The sequence below is a fragment of the Cyanistes caeruleus genome, chromosome 23 (assembly GCF_971803275.1).
Source record: "Cyanistes caeruleus chromosome 23, bCyaCae1.hap1.1, whole genome shotgun sequence".
In the NCBI taxonomy this organism is placed as follows: domain Eukaryota; kingdom Metazoa; phylum Chordata; class Aves; order Passeriformes; family Paridae; genus Cyanistes; species Cyanistes caeruleus.
Genome location: NC_141723.1, coordinates 494,891 through 510,437, shown reverse-complemented (window position 1 = coordinate 510,437; position 15,547 = coordinate 494,891). Strand labels below are relative to the sequence as shown.

Sequence of the window (15,547 nt, the reverse complement as noted above, 5' to 3'; positions counted from 1 at the left end):
CAACTAAGAGCAGGATTTTTTTATTTTCCTGCACTTAGCTTGGAGCTGGGGAAAGCCCAAGTTGATCCTGACTTCTGACAGCTGTATAATTACAATCAGCAGCAGTTGCTGCCATAAGATACTGGGGCTAAACAGGAATTAGTGTTGCATATGTATCCAGAGGATGAAAATATCTACAAATATCTATAAATATACTCAGTTATTATTAGAAGTATATAAATCTTCTAGTGCTTGGGTGTCCCAGATATCAACTGATGGAAGGGAAACCTCCTCTTGTAAATGAGTCGCTGGGTAATTTTTCACCACAAGTTTTGCTTCTTCAGGGCAGTTTTCATGGGCAGGGTGCTCATTTCAGCTCAACTATTCATCTCATCTTTCACAAAACTTATTTCACAAGTGTAAATATTTGTGGCAACTTGCCTATGTTGTGTGACCTTTACACAATAACAGAAAAGCTCTGGAAAGCTGCCGATGTTTTAAGGCACATTCTTTAACAAAACTAATTAATCTAGGACTCAGCCAATGGTTATGTACATTTTTTATTTTTTTTTTTTAAGGAAAACTACATTTGTTAACCCAAAATACTAGGTGGTTTATTTAATCAAATAAATGATACTGCAGGAATTTAATAATCTTAAAAGTAAATGTTGAAGTCTTTTAAAGTGAGTATGACCTACTCTCAGCACTCACAGGCTCCCTGTACCTGGCTTTGGGCCTTGCAAAAGTTAACACAGAGCTATAAAGCTGAAGCCTTCAGAACAGCTCAAAGCTCAGTGCTTGCTTTCACAAAATTTATAGCAAAAACCAACTGAATTACTTAGTAATGATCTAAAACTTCATCCTACCTTTTGCTGAGAGTCAATTTGTAATATTGCTGCAGTAAAAACCAGAAATCACACTTATTTTTAAGGGCAGGCTGGACCTCAACACATAATTCTTTTAGACTTGTATAGACATTATTTCACTTATAGTAATGCTTAAAAACCTTAATCTGTAGATTAAAAAAGGGTTAAGGCTGCAAATTTTAACCGGAATGAATGGACTAGAAGAGAGTAGATAGAAAGCTCAGGATCTGAGCACTGAATTTAACAGCTCTTTAGTTTCAGGTTGATACTGTGCTGGAGATCTTGGCAGATACCAGGACTACAATGCTGGGGAAAAAAAGGTGATTATTGCTGGTGTGTGTCAGACTTCTGGATATTAGTATTAGAGGGGGAAGTCCTGAGCACTAACCTGGACTAAATTGTGAGTTAGTAGAAAAGGTTATAAGAACCGAGCACAAGAGATGTGGCAAATGCAACAGAAGCGGTGACGTGTTCCATCTTTCTGACCCTACACAGCACTGAAATTTCAGGCTGAGTTCCCCAGGAGACTTATGCAGAAATTGATCTGGAACCAACATACTGAGTGTTCCAGACTTGTGTGCAGCTAACAGAGGCTCCTCTGTCCCTTGGGCACTGGTCAAGAATCCATATGAGGGGAGGAAACATCACAGAGAGAGACAAGAGATTCTGGGGCCAGAAGGGACAACTGGGGGAGAAAAAACTTTGGAAGGAAGGGAGAATTTGAGGGTGGCTTTGGACAATGGGTAGGACAGAGGAAGTATGAGAAATAAGCAGGGAATTTTGGTAAAAGGTTCCTTGGCTGATTGGTTGAATTTACGCTGGAGAGAAACTGGCCTTAGGTCAAGTCTGCAGTGCTTTTATGTGATTGCTCTCCCTCTGAGCATCCCAGAATGACAGCTGGGACAAGCACTTTGGCCTGTAGGCAGCAAACAAGAAAGGCATAAGAAATGTCCCTTCCAAGAGTAGTTCCCCAATATATCCTTTACATGCCTGTTCAGGAGTTGAGTCTTTTTTCCCTTTGGGCTCCTCTCTTAGGAGGTGAATAGGAAGTGTACCCACCTCCCTGTATCTGCAAATTTGTTTGAAAATGCTGCATCATCAGTTGTGGCACTTTTTTTGAGCTCATTTATTATATGGAAACCCTCCGGCTGTCCTTGGAGCAGAGCCATGTGCTACCAGGCCCTTGAAAATACGTGTTGATTAAATATGTAGGTCAGAAAGCACGTCCCAGTTATTTAGTAGATGGGAGTTTTGTTGCCTAGTGCTCTATCACTGGAGCTGCTGATCAGTTGAAAGTAATATGGTAATAGCTTTGTCTTAGCTCAGAGATGAAGGAACACCACCAGGTATTGCTTCCCAAAGGGCAGGTGCAGGTCATATAGGGGTAGAACTCAGGGGAATGGCCTTAAGATGGAGGAAGGCAGGGTTAGATAAGGAATTAGGAAGAAATTCTTCCCTCTGAGGGTGGTCAGGCCCTGGCACAGGATGCCCAAAGAAACTGTGGCTGCCCCATCCCTGAAAGAATCCAAGGCTAGGTTGGACAGGGCTTGGAGCACCCTAGGCAAGTGGAAGGTGTCCCTGTCTGTGGCAGGGGGTGGAATGAGATGGGCTTTAAGGTCCTTTCCCACGCAAACAATTTTGAGATTCTATGACTTAGTGGCATTAATAAATAAAAATACCTACCAGGGGATAAGGATGAGGAGTGCCCTGAGAGAAGATTTGCTAACAAGCAGCAGTCTTCAGAATCTCTCTCTGTTCTATAAACTGGCCAAACATAAACCGTAGTACTTCTCCACAGTCATATCAAACCAAAAAATAAGCCTGAAATCCTACTGACAGTTGTTGCACCCAAGCCTTCATTATGGCCCTATTTTCTTCCTCATCTTCCAGCCCTGAAGCAATCGGCCAGGGAGCTTCTCCTGGCTGGCTGGTTTGTGCTGACTGTCCTCCCCAGTTGTGGTCTCTGTAGCAGCCTCACACAACACTGAGTGAAATTAAAAATATGTCTGGGGCTGACTGAATCCTTCCTCATTAGCTCAGTGGGCAGCAGATTTCAGAGCTAGATTTGCAACACTTACTAGATCGTGTGTCTTCTGGGGATAGCTATTTTTTTTCATCATCAGATTCCATGACTTAGCAGCATCATTAGCTATTATTATTATTATTATTATTATTATTATTGTTGTTGTTGTTGTTGTTGTTGTTGTTGTTGTTATTATTATTACATATATACTCCATTCAAAAGCTGCTTTTAAATTTTTTTAAGCCTGCTTAATCTAGGAGACTTTCTTTTCTCATTTACAGGGGAGTTTCGCACAGTCCTTCTGACAAGTGCAAGATAGCCAGTGGGAATGAGACCTGTAATTAATGCGTTGAATGCTCAGTGCAAGCAAAAGGCTCTTGGATGAAGAAGCTCTTCTGGGTCTGTCAGGCGTCTGACAAGAGGACAAACAGTGTTAGCTGGAATGGTGGAATCTGTGATATGTGATACATTTAATGCAAGGTATTGAGGACAGGAGGGAAAATTATGTCTTTCCCTATTCCCCTGAATTTTGAACAGTCACATGTCCTTGATTCTGCACTTTCTCAGTGAGAACTGATTTGCTGGCTTTCTAGGAACAAAAATTAATTGAGCCCAGTGTCCTGCCCCTTTTGTAGGTGTGCATGTGTTGAGGGGGTGATGTGTTAAAAGGGAGCAGTGAGAGCCTGAACTGTGGGAGGTCCAGATTCAGCTGGGGGGGGCAGGGTACCAGTGACAAATTTTATGAATGTGGTCACATATCCTCCTTGTGCTTTGGCTTGGCATCCATGAAAATAACTTCACAGATTCTGTGGTAAAATAAAAGCCCCTTGGGTGCTACAGTATTAGGGTGTCTTGTTGGTTTGTCACAAAATGTTAAGGGTGGTGGAAGCCTGGAGTGGGGATGGTTGTCCCTCTCCATTAAGTTCTTCCTTTATGTAATACTACTTGTTTCTCAGCTCTCTGGCTACAATGGTACCTGCCATTTCTTGCAATTTACTTTGCAGGCAGTTTTCCAACTGCCTCGTGTTCTTGGATCAGATACAATCCTTTTTGATTCCTGTTGTCCTTTTGTCTTTGCTCATTTGGCTCTAAACATTCTGTTCCCTGAACATGGGCCCAGGTCCTCCACTCTCCCATGCTGCAGCAAACCAAACACTGCTTCTGAAGCAATTAGTTAGGGAGCATTGGCACACACAGGGGGAATTAGGACTCTTGACAATTTTTTCCCAAGTTTTGTCAAGGATTCTGTACCACTTTTCCCAAATCTTCCCGTATTAGTTCCAGGACTGAGTGACTACACTTTGAGTGGTGATAGCACACATTGTATTTCCGGTTACCTGATCATCCTTCACTGCCTTGTAGTCACAGCACCAGCCACACCACCAGTGAAGCTGCCTGGCTCCTGCTGAACTCAGCTGGATGGATATCCCAAAAGCCAGGTATGTCCATGTTCCCAGGGCAGATAGAAACCTTACTTACTTGGTCATAAGACACTCAAAACATGAAGACTGGGGTGTCACTGGTACAGAATGGTGCAGAGTCTGCAGCAGGGCTGGCTCTCGAATCTGGAGGTAGTGTAACTTTTCTCTAGTCTCTCCCAGCCTCCTTTGGGCTCCTTTGGGAATTCTTTTGGGATCCTCTCTCCTGGGGAGTCTCACTTATCTCAGTTCTTATCATTCAAAGAAAACTCCCAGGTTCATTAAAATCTGTTTTCTTGTGTTTATTGAAGGATCCTTACAAAACTTGGCAGGTCTATCCAGACTGACTGCACAAGCTTAAATCACCACAGCCTGGCTCATTTCATCCTGATGATACAAAATGGCCTCAAACATGCGGTCTTTTCACCTTTATACTAATTTTTACCCTATTAACTACAGACACGTGTATTGTTATTCTATCTTAACAAATAAGTTTTCTATATCTACTCACGTAATTAAAAGTGTGACTAACTCTAAACCAATCATTCTTTGTGCTTCTAAAAACTGCAGAAGCATGGAGAAGAAGGAAGAAGAAGGATAAAAAACTACACCCTGTTTCCTCCATCTTTACTCCATGTGTGAAATATAGATTCTAAAAATCTATATTTTAACTTCAGTGATATTTCTACGTAATTTCTTATGAATTTTGGTTTATTCAGGGCTATTTGGAAGCCTTTCTGTCAATATTATATAGTATTGATGTATTTTTTAAAGAATTGAATAGACAGAGAAATGTCTCTACATTTCTGGACTCCTACAGGTAGGACCTCTTTGAATGGTTTCCTAGCAGAGTTTGCCAGAAAGAAGGAAAGAAGTTACTTTCTTGATGTAAAAGCTGCTTTTCTATTACCTCTCCTGTTTTTCAGGGAACAGTGGAAGTGGAAAAAAATTAAAAATAATTAAGGTCTGAACAAAAATAAAAACTATCCCAAAGTCTTTGGTGTTATTTTGTCACAGCTTTTTTCAGACTGAGCTCCTCTCCTATTTTATTGTTATGTTCTGTGTAAAAAAGGGACAACCTCACAAATTTATTTGGGCTAAAATGCTTTTTTCAGTTACACTGTGTCACTTTGGTCCTCATCAGCACCTACCTGTCCTGGAAGTGGTTTGCATTCACCCAGCTGCTCTTTCCTTGGCTTTATGGCAGATGTTGCACCACTATCTCAGTCTCAGGCAAAAAAACCCAAAAAACCAAAAAACAACAACAAAAATCCAAACCACAAACAAATGCAGTAAGACACACACAAATAGGCACACAAAGAAAAGTAACTCTCAAGGCCACTTTGTATGGGGTTTGGAACAACCTAGTCCATTGGTAGGTGTCCCTGCCCATGGCAGGGGGTGGAACTGAGTGAGTTTTAAGGTCCTTTCCAACCCAAATCATTCTGGGATCCAGCAAAAGTAATCTGACTGCTGAGATGGGGCTGTGAACAGGCTTTGCTCTTCTCTTCTGGATTATGCCAGAATTTACACATGAGTTGAAGTGTTTGCCTGCTCAGGTCAGGGCCTATTTAGGTCTGTTCAAAACTACAGCAGATCCTATCCAAAAATTATTTACTTTAAGTTCTATTTAGCCTTAACAGCCTGAAAATATTTGTCATTTCTGGTCTCTTAATATTGCTGAGAGAGGAGCAAAATTATTAACCCTATTTTGTAAATGGCCAAAGCAGCAGAGATTGGCTGGAGTGGAGCAGGGACTCTAATCCCTAATTCTAAATTCTCTATTAAAACCCTAATCCCTGGGCTATCCTTCTGCTTCAGGCAGCATTTGAGATGGATGGTGTATAATTTATCTGAAGTGATGCACCTGCCACTGCTTAAAGCCAGTTAATTTCCTTCTGTCCCTGTGTTAAAGTTGCTTCTTTAATTACCAAATTAATTTTTTGCTGGAGTGATTAATAAATGCCTCTGCTTGCATTTTGTAGGTCTCTGTCTGAGTCCAGTTCAAATAGTTCAACAAATTCCATGTAGACTCGCTGTATCTTGGGACTGATAAAGGTTGATACCTGGACTGCTTAAAGGGGAAAAATCTGAGCATGTGGTTTCCAGCATTCATTGGCTGGTGAGAATCAAAACCTCTCCTCATTTGCCCAAGGATCCTAATGTTTTTGCAGTAAATTTTTTTGGAAAAGGCAGAAAAATGCAGATACTTCACAGAGAATATAGATAGAAAAGAACAGCAGGATGGGGGGAAAATGTGGAAGTAGGTCAGATGCATTGCAGACAAAAAAAAGATCATTATGATTAGGAGAGATTAGGGAAGGCAAGAGCAAACAGCATCAAAGGAATCCAATTTATCAAGCCATTTAAACAAGACCATTCCTTGCAAGGCAAGTTCTCCATACTGTGCTCAGAGTTGGAGGAAAATGAGAGGAGGATGTCCCACACTGTGTGTTTAATTTAATATCTGGTCTTCTCTACAGCCAGCCATGGAGGACTGAAGAAACCTTTTTTATTGTCATGAGAATAAACACTGCAGAACACTTACCCACCTTCCTTGCTTGAGTTCTTTTAGATTTTTCATTTCTTAAGCTGCAATTCCTAGTTAGGTGTGTAGGTGAAGTATGTGGCCAGGGTAATGGCAGTGCTTGCTGGCAGCTCTCAGTCACTGCTTCAGCATCAGGTGCTTTACATGAAATAAGGTTGCATATCAAAAGCAATTTGTAAGGGTGAAGTTATTTCATCTGAGGATATTAGGAACTTGGCAATAACAAGTAGATTCGTTGCTTACTTTTTCGGCAACTAGGAGCCTGGGAAGTGTGACCAACATACAATGAAAGGACTTGGTGTCCTTTTTCTCCCTTTTTTTCCTGGTTTTGATGAGCTTATCACTCTCTACAACTTCCTGAAAGGTGGTTGTAGTCAGGTGGGGGTTGGTCTCTTTCACCAGGCAGCAACTAAGAGAACTAGAGAATGCAGTCTCAAGCTGTGTCAAGGGAAATATAGGTTGGATATTAGGAAAAAGTTTTTAACAGAAAGAGTGATAAAGAATGGTCCGCCCAGGGTGGTGGTGGAGTCACCATCCCTGGATGTGTTTAAGAGAAGACTGGATATGGCACTTGGTGTCATGATCTAGTTGAGGTGTTAGGGCATGGGTTGGACTCGATGATCTTGAAGGTCTCTTCCAACCTAGTAAAATAAAAAAATAATATTTTTTTTTTTTAAAAAACCCTGTCCCATGTACCATAACAGCAAGGAAATGGATTTTGGATGGGATTTACTTGCCTCTTTTGTATCGAGGCAGAAATGAATACTGAAAGCTTTAGCTCTGTAAAACAGAACATTCTGCTCCTCCAGCACAATGGAATTTTTTATGTACCAAACAGGCCTTAAAAGACAGGCAGTGCCTCTTAATTTGCAAGAGACCCACAGCTTTTTCTAAGACAGGTCCTTTGTGGTGTAAATTCTGTTGGAAGCTGAGAATCTGGGGCCTGTTTCTGCACAGCACAATTTTTGTTGAGGTAGAATAACTACATTTTCTTTTATTTCACCGAGCTGGAGTGCTCCTTGCATGTATTAAATGCTTGCTTGGGTCCTCTAGACAAAAAACACAACCTCTGAGCTGTTTGACAGAGCTCTGTCATGTCAAATGTTTCTTAGCTGGAGCAAGCAGTCTGAGAAATTTAAACAAGATGTGTACTTCTCTTAACAGCAGGTTAAATACTGACTGAATGTCTTCCCAAATATCTGACGGCTGCTGCCAGGGGCTGTGGGCTGGTGTGCAGCCTGAATCAAGCCCTGCAGAGCTGCTGACTTGAATCTGAGCATGGAGAAGGTTTGGCATCTTAGAAACTCAGCACCTTTTATGCCACTCATTAGTTTCCTATTCAGGAGGAATTGGGGTATGAAACAAGCTAAAAGTTTCAAGGGGTGGTTGCCTCTACAGCTGAAGCTACAGCTGAGGCATCCTCAGCCTTCTGATCTGAGAAGTCAGTTCTTTCCTGGTGCTTTTGCAGCAGTTTGGAGCAGTACAAGCCCAGACTTCGGTTAATACTTTTATTGCTGACTGGCTGACACATTATCATTCTGACAGTGTTGCCTATCAGGTCCAAGCACTGCCAGAACTCTGCTCTTTGTACAGCAGAAGGCTGAGCTTTGATGGAAATAACCTGATTATCCTTTGTTTAGGCAATAAAGTGAGTGTGTTGGGAAAATCTCACCCTAGTCTTGTTTTGGGTCTCTTCCAAAGTTTGGCATAAATGTTGAAGCAAGATATTTCTCTTTTCATCGTGATGAAACTCCAGATCTTGATGGTTTCATGCATGCTGAAGGCTTCCTTCAAGTCTTGCCACCACAGCTTTGACCAGTTTAAGTTGGTTTGGAGTTTCTGCCTTCAATAAAATGCTGGTAAATTACACCTGGAAAGATTTTAGTCACTTATTGCTGTGTGATTTTTGCCTGACACCAGCAGGTAACTCAATCTCAGCACTCTGTGGTCCAGCACCCTGTGAAATCTCAGATATGATATTGCAAGGTTTAGTATATTAAGTGCTGCTCTGGAGTGCTGGGGATTGATGCAGTCTTATGGTCTGTGGGCTCGGAAGGAAAAGGAGAGCAGCAGTTTCTTATAAATCAGCACACTAGAAATACATTTTAATGAAATAGTCGAGAGGAATAAAGGGAAATTAGGCCTTGCCACAACTGTCTGGATATTTGGACGCTGTTCCTAAACGCGTTACTAACTCCTGTGCCACCTGTAAGTGCTTTTAAACACCATGTGCTTGAGATTTCCCATTTACAAAAACACTGGCAATAGTGTAAGAGTTAATTAATGATGAAGAGCACTGCATTGCTTTGTGAGCTGCTGGCAAAAAAGGACAAGTCTTGCCATTATTATTATTAGTATTGTTCTGTCTTGAAGATGTCAGATTACATAAATCTAGGCAGATGCCTTAAAGCATTGGGTGCAGTGGAAAGCTCTCTAAAGGAACAAATTCCATATTTCTTTGTCTTGGACTAAAATATCATAATTGTACGTGAAGATAGGAAAGCTATTTCTGAAAAGGAGGTACAAAAGGGTAGGAAAGAAGCTAATACAGCACTAGAAAAAGAAGATATGGGAGACAACTTCATCCAAACCAATAGTGAAACATAAATTATTCCCAAACTGGCCTTTTGAGAGTATGCTATAAACATTTAGACATTAAGGGGCTGTGAGACAATGGCTGTTGTTCCCTGAATGCAAGTGTAATACTCTGAAGTCTGAGATATTAGCACTTACTGCTCTTCCTTTTTTAGCCTGTAAGTCTCAAAAGTGTTCTAAGCATCAGCTGGACACACAAACTCATTTGCCTTTTTCAGGTAATCTTGTCCAACTGCTCCATAAACTTTGTTTCAGAGGCTGGAAGCCTTGACTTGACTGTTTCTGTAGGAAATGTTTCTGTAGGAGGTCAGGGCTCCTGTGGGGATTCTACAGGGTACTTTTAACCTAATGTGAACATGAACAGAATTATACTGGTACGCATACATATACATATGCATATAACATATACATGTTGCTCTGTAATATTATGTGTTACCTATATACATTATCCTTTCCTTAATCCCACTTCAGGGCCTCATACAGAACTTTTTAGGCTCTTTCACTTCTGCCACCATTTGTGGCATTGCACTACAACAGCTGTGACAGATCTGCTGTATTTTGATGAAATTACTGGTACCAGAATCACCAGTAGTGCAGTTATTCCTTATACAGACGATTTAATTACAGCAGTGAGATGTTACAGGGTTAATTAATTGTTGCTTATTAAGTCCTTTGAGACCTTTGAATGAGAGATGCTACATATGTACAAAGGATGATTATTAGTTATTAACAACAATGCTCCCAGCTATTTGGAGGGTAAAAATAATTTAGTTTCATTATGAAATATTAAATTTGCACTCTAGTCAGATCCATGGCACATTTCAGGTTGCAAGTGAAAAGCCAAGTACATACTTAGGTAGTGATGCACTGTGCCAAATTTGGCTTGTGGGAGTGGTTCCCATCAGTTCCCATTGGAACAGAAAAGAGCTGGAAATGCAGCAGGTTGCAGAAACTGGAGGAGGGGATGGTGTGGGAGGAGGTTCCCAAGCTTTCAGCAAAATCAGTAGGTAATGGAAGAGTTTGCAGGAATATTGAGGTACAGGCTCTAATTTAATGATTAAGCCATGGTTACTGAACAACATTCATTGCTTTCAGAGCCCCCTTCTCCTTTTGAAGCTTTTTCCTAAAAATTTTCTCTACCGCAGCAACTGTAGGCTTGCCTGAACCCATGGACAGTGTATCTGTGTGGAAAATCAGTCTGTCTAAGCTCTGGTATTTATCCTGGCACTTAGGCTGCAGTGCTATGTCTAGAGAGATTCATCATTTCTCAAAATTTAATAACTCAGTGTGTCAAAATCTGAGCTGTTCAATTACTGGAATTCCTTTACTCATTTCAGAAAGATCTCTCTTCCCTTTGCTCCTTCTTGCCACACTTATTCTTTCTTATATTGAGGAATGAACTTATTTACTGGTGAGAGAGGAGGAAGAGACAGACTTTTGTCCTCATGTTGCTTCCCTTGAAGGAGCACAAAGTGCCTTTTAAGGCTTGTTTCTACACCTGGATGTTCAGTACTTGTGTCTATCCCAGAAATGAGCCCACTGACTGGGGGCATTTGTGTGAACGTTCTGCAGTGCCTCAGAGAGGAAGGAGGAAAACACAAAATGAGCTCTGTGAATCCTGTGCCAAGAAAAGCTGACTGAAATCATTAAAATTAAAGTCTGTGTCTAGGAAATTATCATGGATATGGATGAGCAGCAGCTCTTCAGGGTGCTGACCCATCATAGAGGGGAGGATTGGTCAAGGTGTGAATACAGGTGCCTTAACACATCCCCTGAGCTGGGGAATCTGGGCAGTGGGGCTGGCAAGGGTGTGATGGAGGTTAGTGCCCACAACTCCTGAATTGCATTGGAGGGGCTGCTCAAACATGGATCTAGGTGGGAGAGAACCAAAGGAGTTGCCAGAGGGTGGAATGGACCCCTGCAGCATATTTCTAAATTCTTGAACAGTCTAAACTACCCTCTAGATAGAGCTGGAGCCCTACAATAGAGTGTCTCCAACTCCTGCACACCTTAGGTGCTTGGTTTGTGATTTACAATCTTTTCCCAAGTCCCTGTCACAAGGACAGTGTTTTTCTTGCCAGGGAGATGCAGAACTGCCACTTTTCTGCTCAAGTATTCTGTGCCGCACATTCTGAGCACCATGAGTCACTCTGCATGGATGGGCTGTGAGCTGCATGCTTAATGCTTCCTAAATTCCTGTCAGCCTTAGTCTTGCTCTGCAGGTGCTGTAGGAATGAGCTTTACATACCTAATGGATTTGTTCAGGAGTCCTGGAGGCAGAACTGCCTGATCAGTGCTGCTGCAGAATACCCAGAAACCCAGAAAAGTGTTTGTGGTCTTCATTTCTGCTTGGATAAAATCTTCTGGAAGGAAAAACAACAGCAACAACAACAAAAAAATCACATGTATCTGAGAGCCCTAGATAAAAGCACAACTTTGGGGGATTTATTTGAAGGTATTTTGTTGGGTTTTTTTTTGTTTTTTCATCACTGTGCTCTGCAGTGTCCAGTTTAGGCCTGAATTGTGTCATCTAAGTGAGACATTTTTTAAGTGTGCAAGACTGTCTAAAAGGTTCCTCCCAATTAACTGGCATTATCCTCTAGGAAGTTTTCACCAGTTTTAATGGACCTAGACCTCTTTCTGTTCTCAATGAGCAAATATCTGTGTCTGTTTTCCAGCTTGATAGTTTTGGGGAGCTTAATTTTGTATGAACTGGCTTTATTATTTTGTTTTTATTTATTATTTTATTATTTATTTTTATGAAATGGCTTTAATTACAGAGAGTGGAGATGTCTAAGCATAAATCCGTTTTCACTTGTGGTTACTAGCTGTGTGTTTTTGTATGGGACACAAGGAGGATTCAGCAAGTCCGATCAGAGAGATTTCCTGGGGTGAAACCTGTTGCTGTTTTTCTGTATAACAGCTGGTTCTGCTGGGCTATGACTGGGATCTGAGATAGTTGTACAATGCTGATGATGATAATAAAAATACCCCACACATCATTAAGTGAGTCAAGGAAAATTCCACCAAAAATACAGTTAAATCTTCATCTATTTTGATGGTGCAGGTAGGGATTTCTGGCTTCAAAAGCAGGAGTGGGGAGGAAGTTAGGGCAAATTCAATTGAATTCCTGCTTACCCTGGGCTGAGATATTGCAAGTGCTGTGTCAAGTAGAGATGTACATTTATCTCAGTTACTGCAATAGCCCAGAAATGCAAATGCTTTCTTATGCTGCAATTATTTTGACTCTGGAGAATTGTTCTCTTTCCTGTGTTCTGGCTCTTCTGGACTCTGATTGCCTGTCAGACAAGGAATGCTGCTAGGCAAAGGGGAATAGCTTAGTGCCCATCTTTGTGGCTGAAAGAATATTTTATTAAATCTTTCTGGACAGTGTGTTTCAATTTCTATTGCTTCAGGGCTCTGGAATCTGAGCCACTCAGAGAAAAAGGCCTCCTGCTCCTCAAGGTGTCAGGAGTGATCTGAGAGGAAATGAGAGTGGTGGCCAAGGCTTGTGTCCCAGGATTCAGCCATTGATTTTCCCACTGTGAGGGTGTTCAGAGACACAGAAATCCCCATGAGGAGATGCTGGGTAGGTCACGTGAGTCACCAGAGAAACACGGCCTCTAAAGACAAAGCAAATTAGTTTTCTATGGATGAGTTACCACATGGTGACTTAGTAAAGATGATCTATAAAATTTGCAGGATCTGGTTTACTATTTTATTCATTAAATCATTCTATTAATATTCAGCTCATGCTCATGGTGGGGGAAAGCATCTGCAGCATTATTAGCAGTCTTAGTGTAAAAGGGATCCTTTAGCAAGGTGTTGTAGAAGTCTGTTGTCTCCCTCCTGCCTGAGCCAGCCCCTCCAGCCTAATCTCTTTACTCCCCTGTTTAGTCAGCAGGTTCTAAAGCGATAAAAGCACACAGCCCTAAAAATGCTGACTTCTCAAAGTGCTGCACCCTGTCAGTCAGGCACCTAGGAACAGAAGCACTACCAAGATCTTCCTCACAGCAGACTTTAATATCCTTCTAAAGCAAACACATAACAGGAAAAATAATTTACAAACAGTGATGCTAAAATTAAAAGCTTAGAAGAAATAATTCCTTATTCAACCTGAAGTAGTTGGCATACAGAAGAAACAGAAAGAAAGCAAAACCAGTCTAGTTTTCCCTTTAATGAATATTACATTTTTTAAAGCTTGGATAAATCAGCCTGGTGTATTAACCTTCCAGAGTGGTGGATGGAGTGCAATCTGCTTTTTGTGTCTCACTCCACTCAAGAGTCTTTGCTCACAGGTCTGTCCTGGGGTGACTTTATGATACTGGTATCCCCAAACACCTGGTTTATGTTATATATTAAGTTCTGCACCTTTAAGATTAGCTTTGAGAGCTAGGGAAGTTGAAACTGCTGGAGGCTGATGGGAGTTTTTTCTCGGGGCCAATAACTAACTATTTCTGAGAACTGACGGTGGTTTTGATGGTTGAAAAGTGAGATCAACCTGTGAACAGCACCTTAAGATGTAAGTCCAGGAATTTCTTGTTCTCTTTGGTTTCCAGCTTCTGAAGAGGTAACAGGGCTCCGGTTCAGCCTTCTCCCCCACAACCAGGCTGGACAAGGCCGCGGAGGGTGGGGAGCGGGGCCAGGCCAGGCCAGGCCGGTTCCCGGCTCGGCTGCGGTTTCTGCCGCTGAACTGAAACCTGACACCATGAACACCTGCAGCTTGAGCAAGACTTTAATTCTTTTACTACCCAGGTGAGACTTGCAGATTTTTTTATTTTTTTATTTTTCCCAGAGAGAGGGGAAGAGAGAGAGTGATCAACATGTAAAGAGACACCGTAAACTATCAAAGACAGTGAAGAAAGGAATTAAGCTTCAGAAGAGGTAGAGAATAAGGAGATGCTTTATAAGCTGAAATATTTTTCTGTTAAAGTTATGGAGATGGACAATAGTGTTCTGAAAAAACTCCTTTAATTCATGACAGAGTATATAGGGAGGAATGGAGTGTTTCAAAGTGTGGATTTTAAGCAAATGGTGAAGTAGTTTTGATCCTGTGAGATGCTGGAACAGAAAAAGAGAGGTAATAGTTGAAGATTTGTGGCCTTTAAGAGGCAAAGAGAAAACTTCTGTTTCCAGAGAGGCTCACAAAAACAGATGAAGAGAGCTTTTGCCTCTGAATAACTCATCCTTAAAAATTACATCCCTAGACTCATTGACCCATAACACACCTCAGAGTGATGTGAAATGGGAGGAGTGAACTGCTGGCAGAATTTCCGGGCAGCTGGCATCAGAGAAATAGAAAGCCATGAAGAAAATGTTTTCCTGTGAAAAACTCCATAGATTAGCAGAAGAGGACTTTTTCTCTACAAAGACTGATGAAAGGACTATTTCAAAAATTTGGACTGTTTTAACCACCAAAGTTTTTTAGTCTCTATGTTGTCATGTGAACAAGGGAATGGTTGGGTAATTGGGGGAAAAAAGGGTTTCTGGAAGTTTTATTCTGGTTTCTTATTCTTGTAGTTTTTGTGAATAAACTTTCTTCATTTCTTTTAAGTTTTAAGCCTGTTTTGCTCTTGTTCTAATCCATATCTCACAGCAAGAAATAAGTAAGTTTTCTAGTGATTTTTTAGTCACTGCTTTAAAACCATGACAAGATCACATCTCGACAGTTTTGTACTCCTGGGCAGAACAAACTGTCAGCCCTTTACAGCTGGAATGGGAATAGGTCATGAGGAATGGCTTCTGGTACTGTTTCCTCCAGGAATCCCCCAATAATACCATACTGCTCCTACTACTTTCCATTCCATGAGCTGCTCCAGTCCCCCTTGGTCTGGGTTCAGGGCAGTCTGGCAGCTCAGTGGTGGAGAGGAGATCTAAGGCTGCACATCCTGAACGGGTTCCCCAGGAATGCTTGGACTCTCTACATGTATGTGGGACACTCAGCTGTCTGGATTTATTCCACGTGAGACTCCTTCCAGCTGCAGAGAGAAGTAAAAGAACCTGCTTAACATTGATTTAATGTCCAAACTTTCTGCCTTTTAGAAAGGCTTTTTCTGTGTAACTCAGCTCCCTCATTTTCCAGAGTAATTTAATTTTAATTGAAGACTCAATTGTACAG

At 41.4% G+C, this 15,547-nt stretch overlaps 2 long non-coding RNA genes across 2 annotated transcripts; both read left to right on the top strand.

The window, feature by feature from the left end:
• The first annotated feature begins 4,231 nt into the window (after positions 1-4,231).
• LOC111939348 (uncharacterized) lies at positions 4,232-5,242 on the top strand. Its single transcript, XR_002869238.2, has 2 exons — positions 4,232-4,307; positions 5,107-5,242. It is a non-coding gene; the product is annotated as an uncharacterized LOC111939348 (long non-coding RNA).
• An 8,245-nt stretch (positions 5,243-13,487) lies between these two features.
• Positions 13,488-14,982, top strand: LOC147649450 (uncharacterized). Its single transcript, XR_015278917.1, has 2 exons — positions 13,488-14,184; positions 14,637-14,982. It is a non-coding gene; the product is annotated as an uncharacterized LOC147649450 (long non-coding RNA).
• Positions 14,983-15,547: the final 565 nt, after the last annotated feature.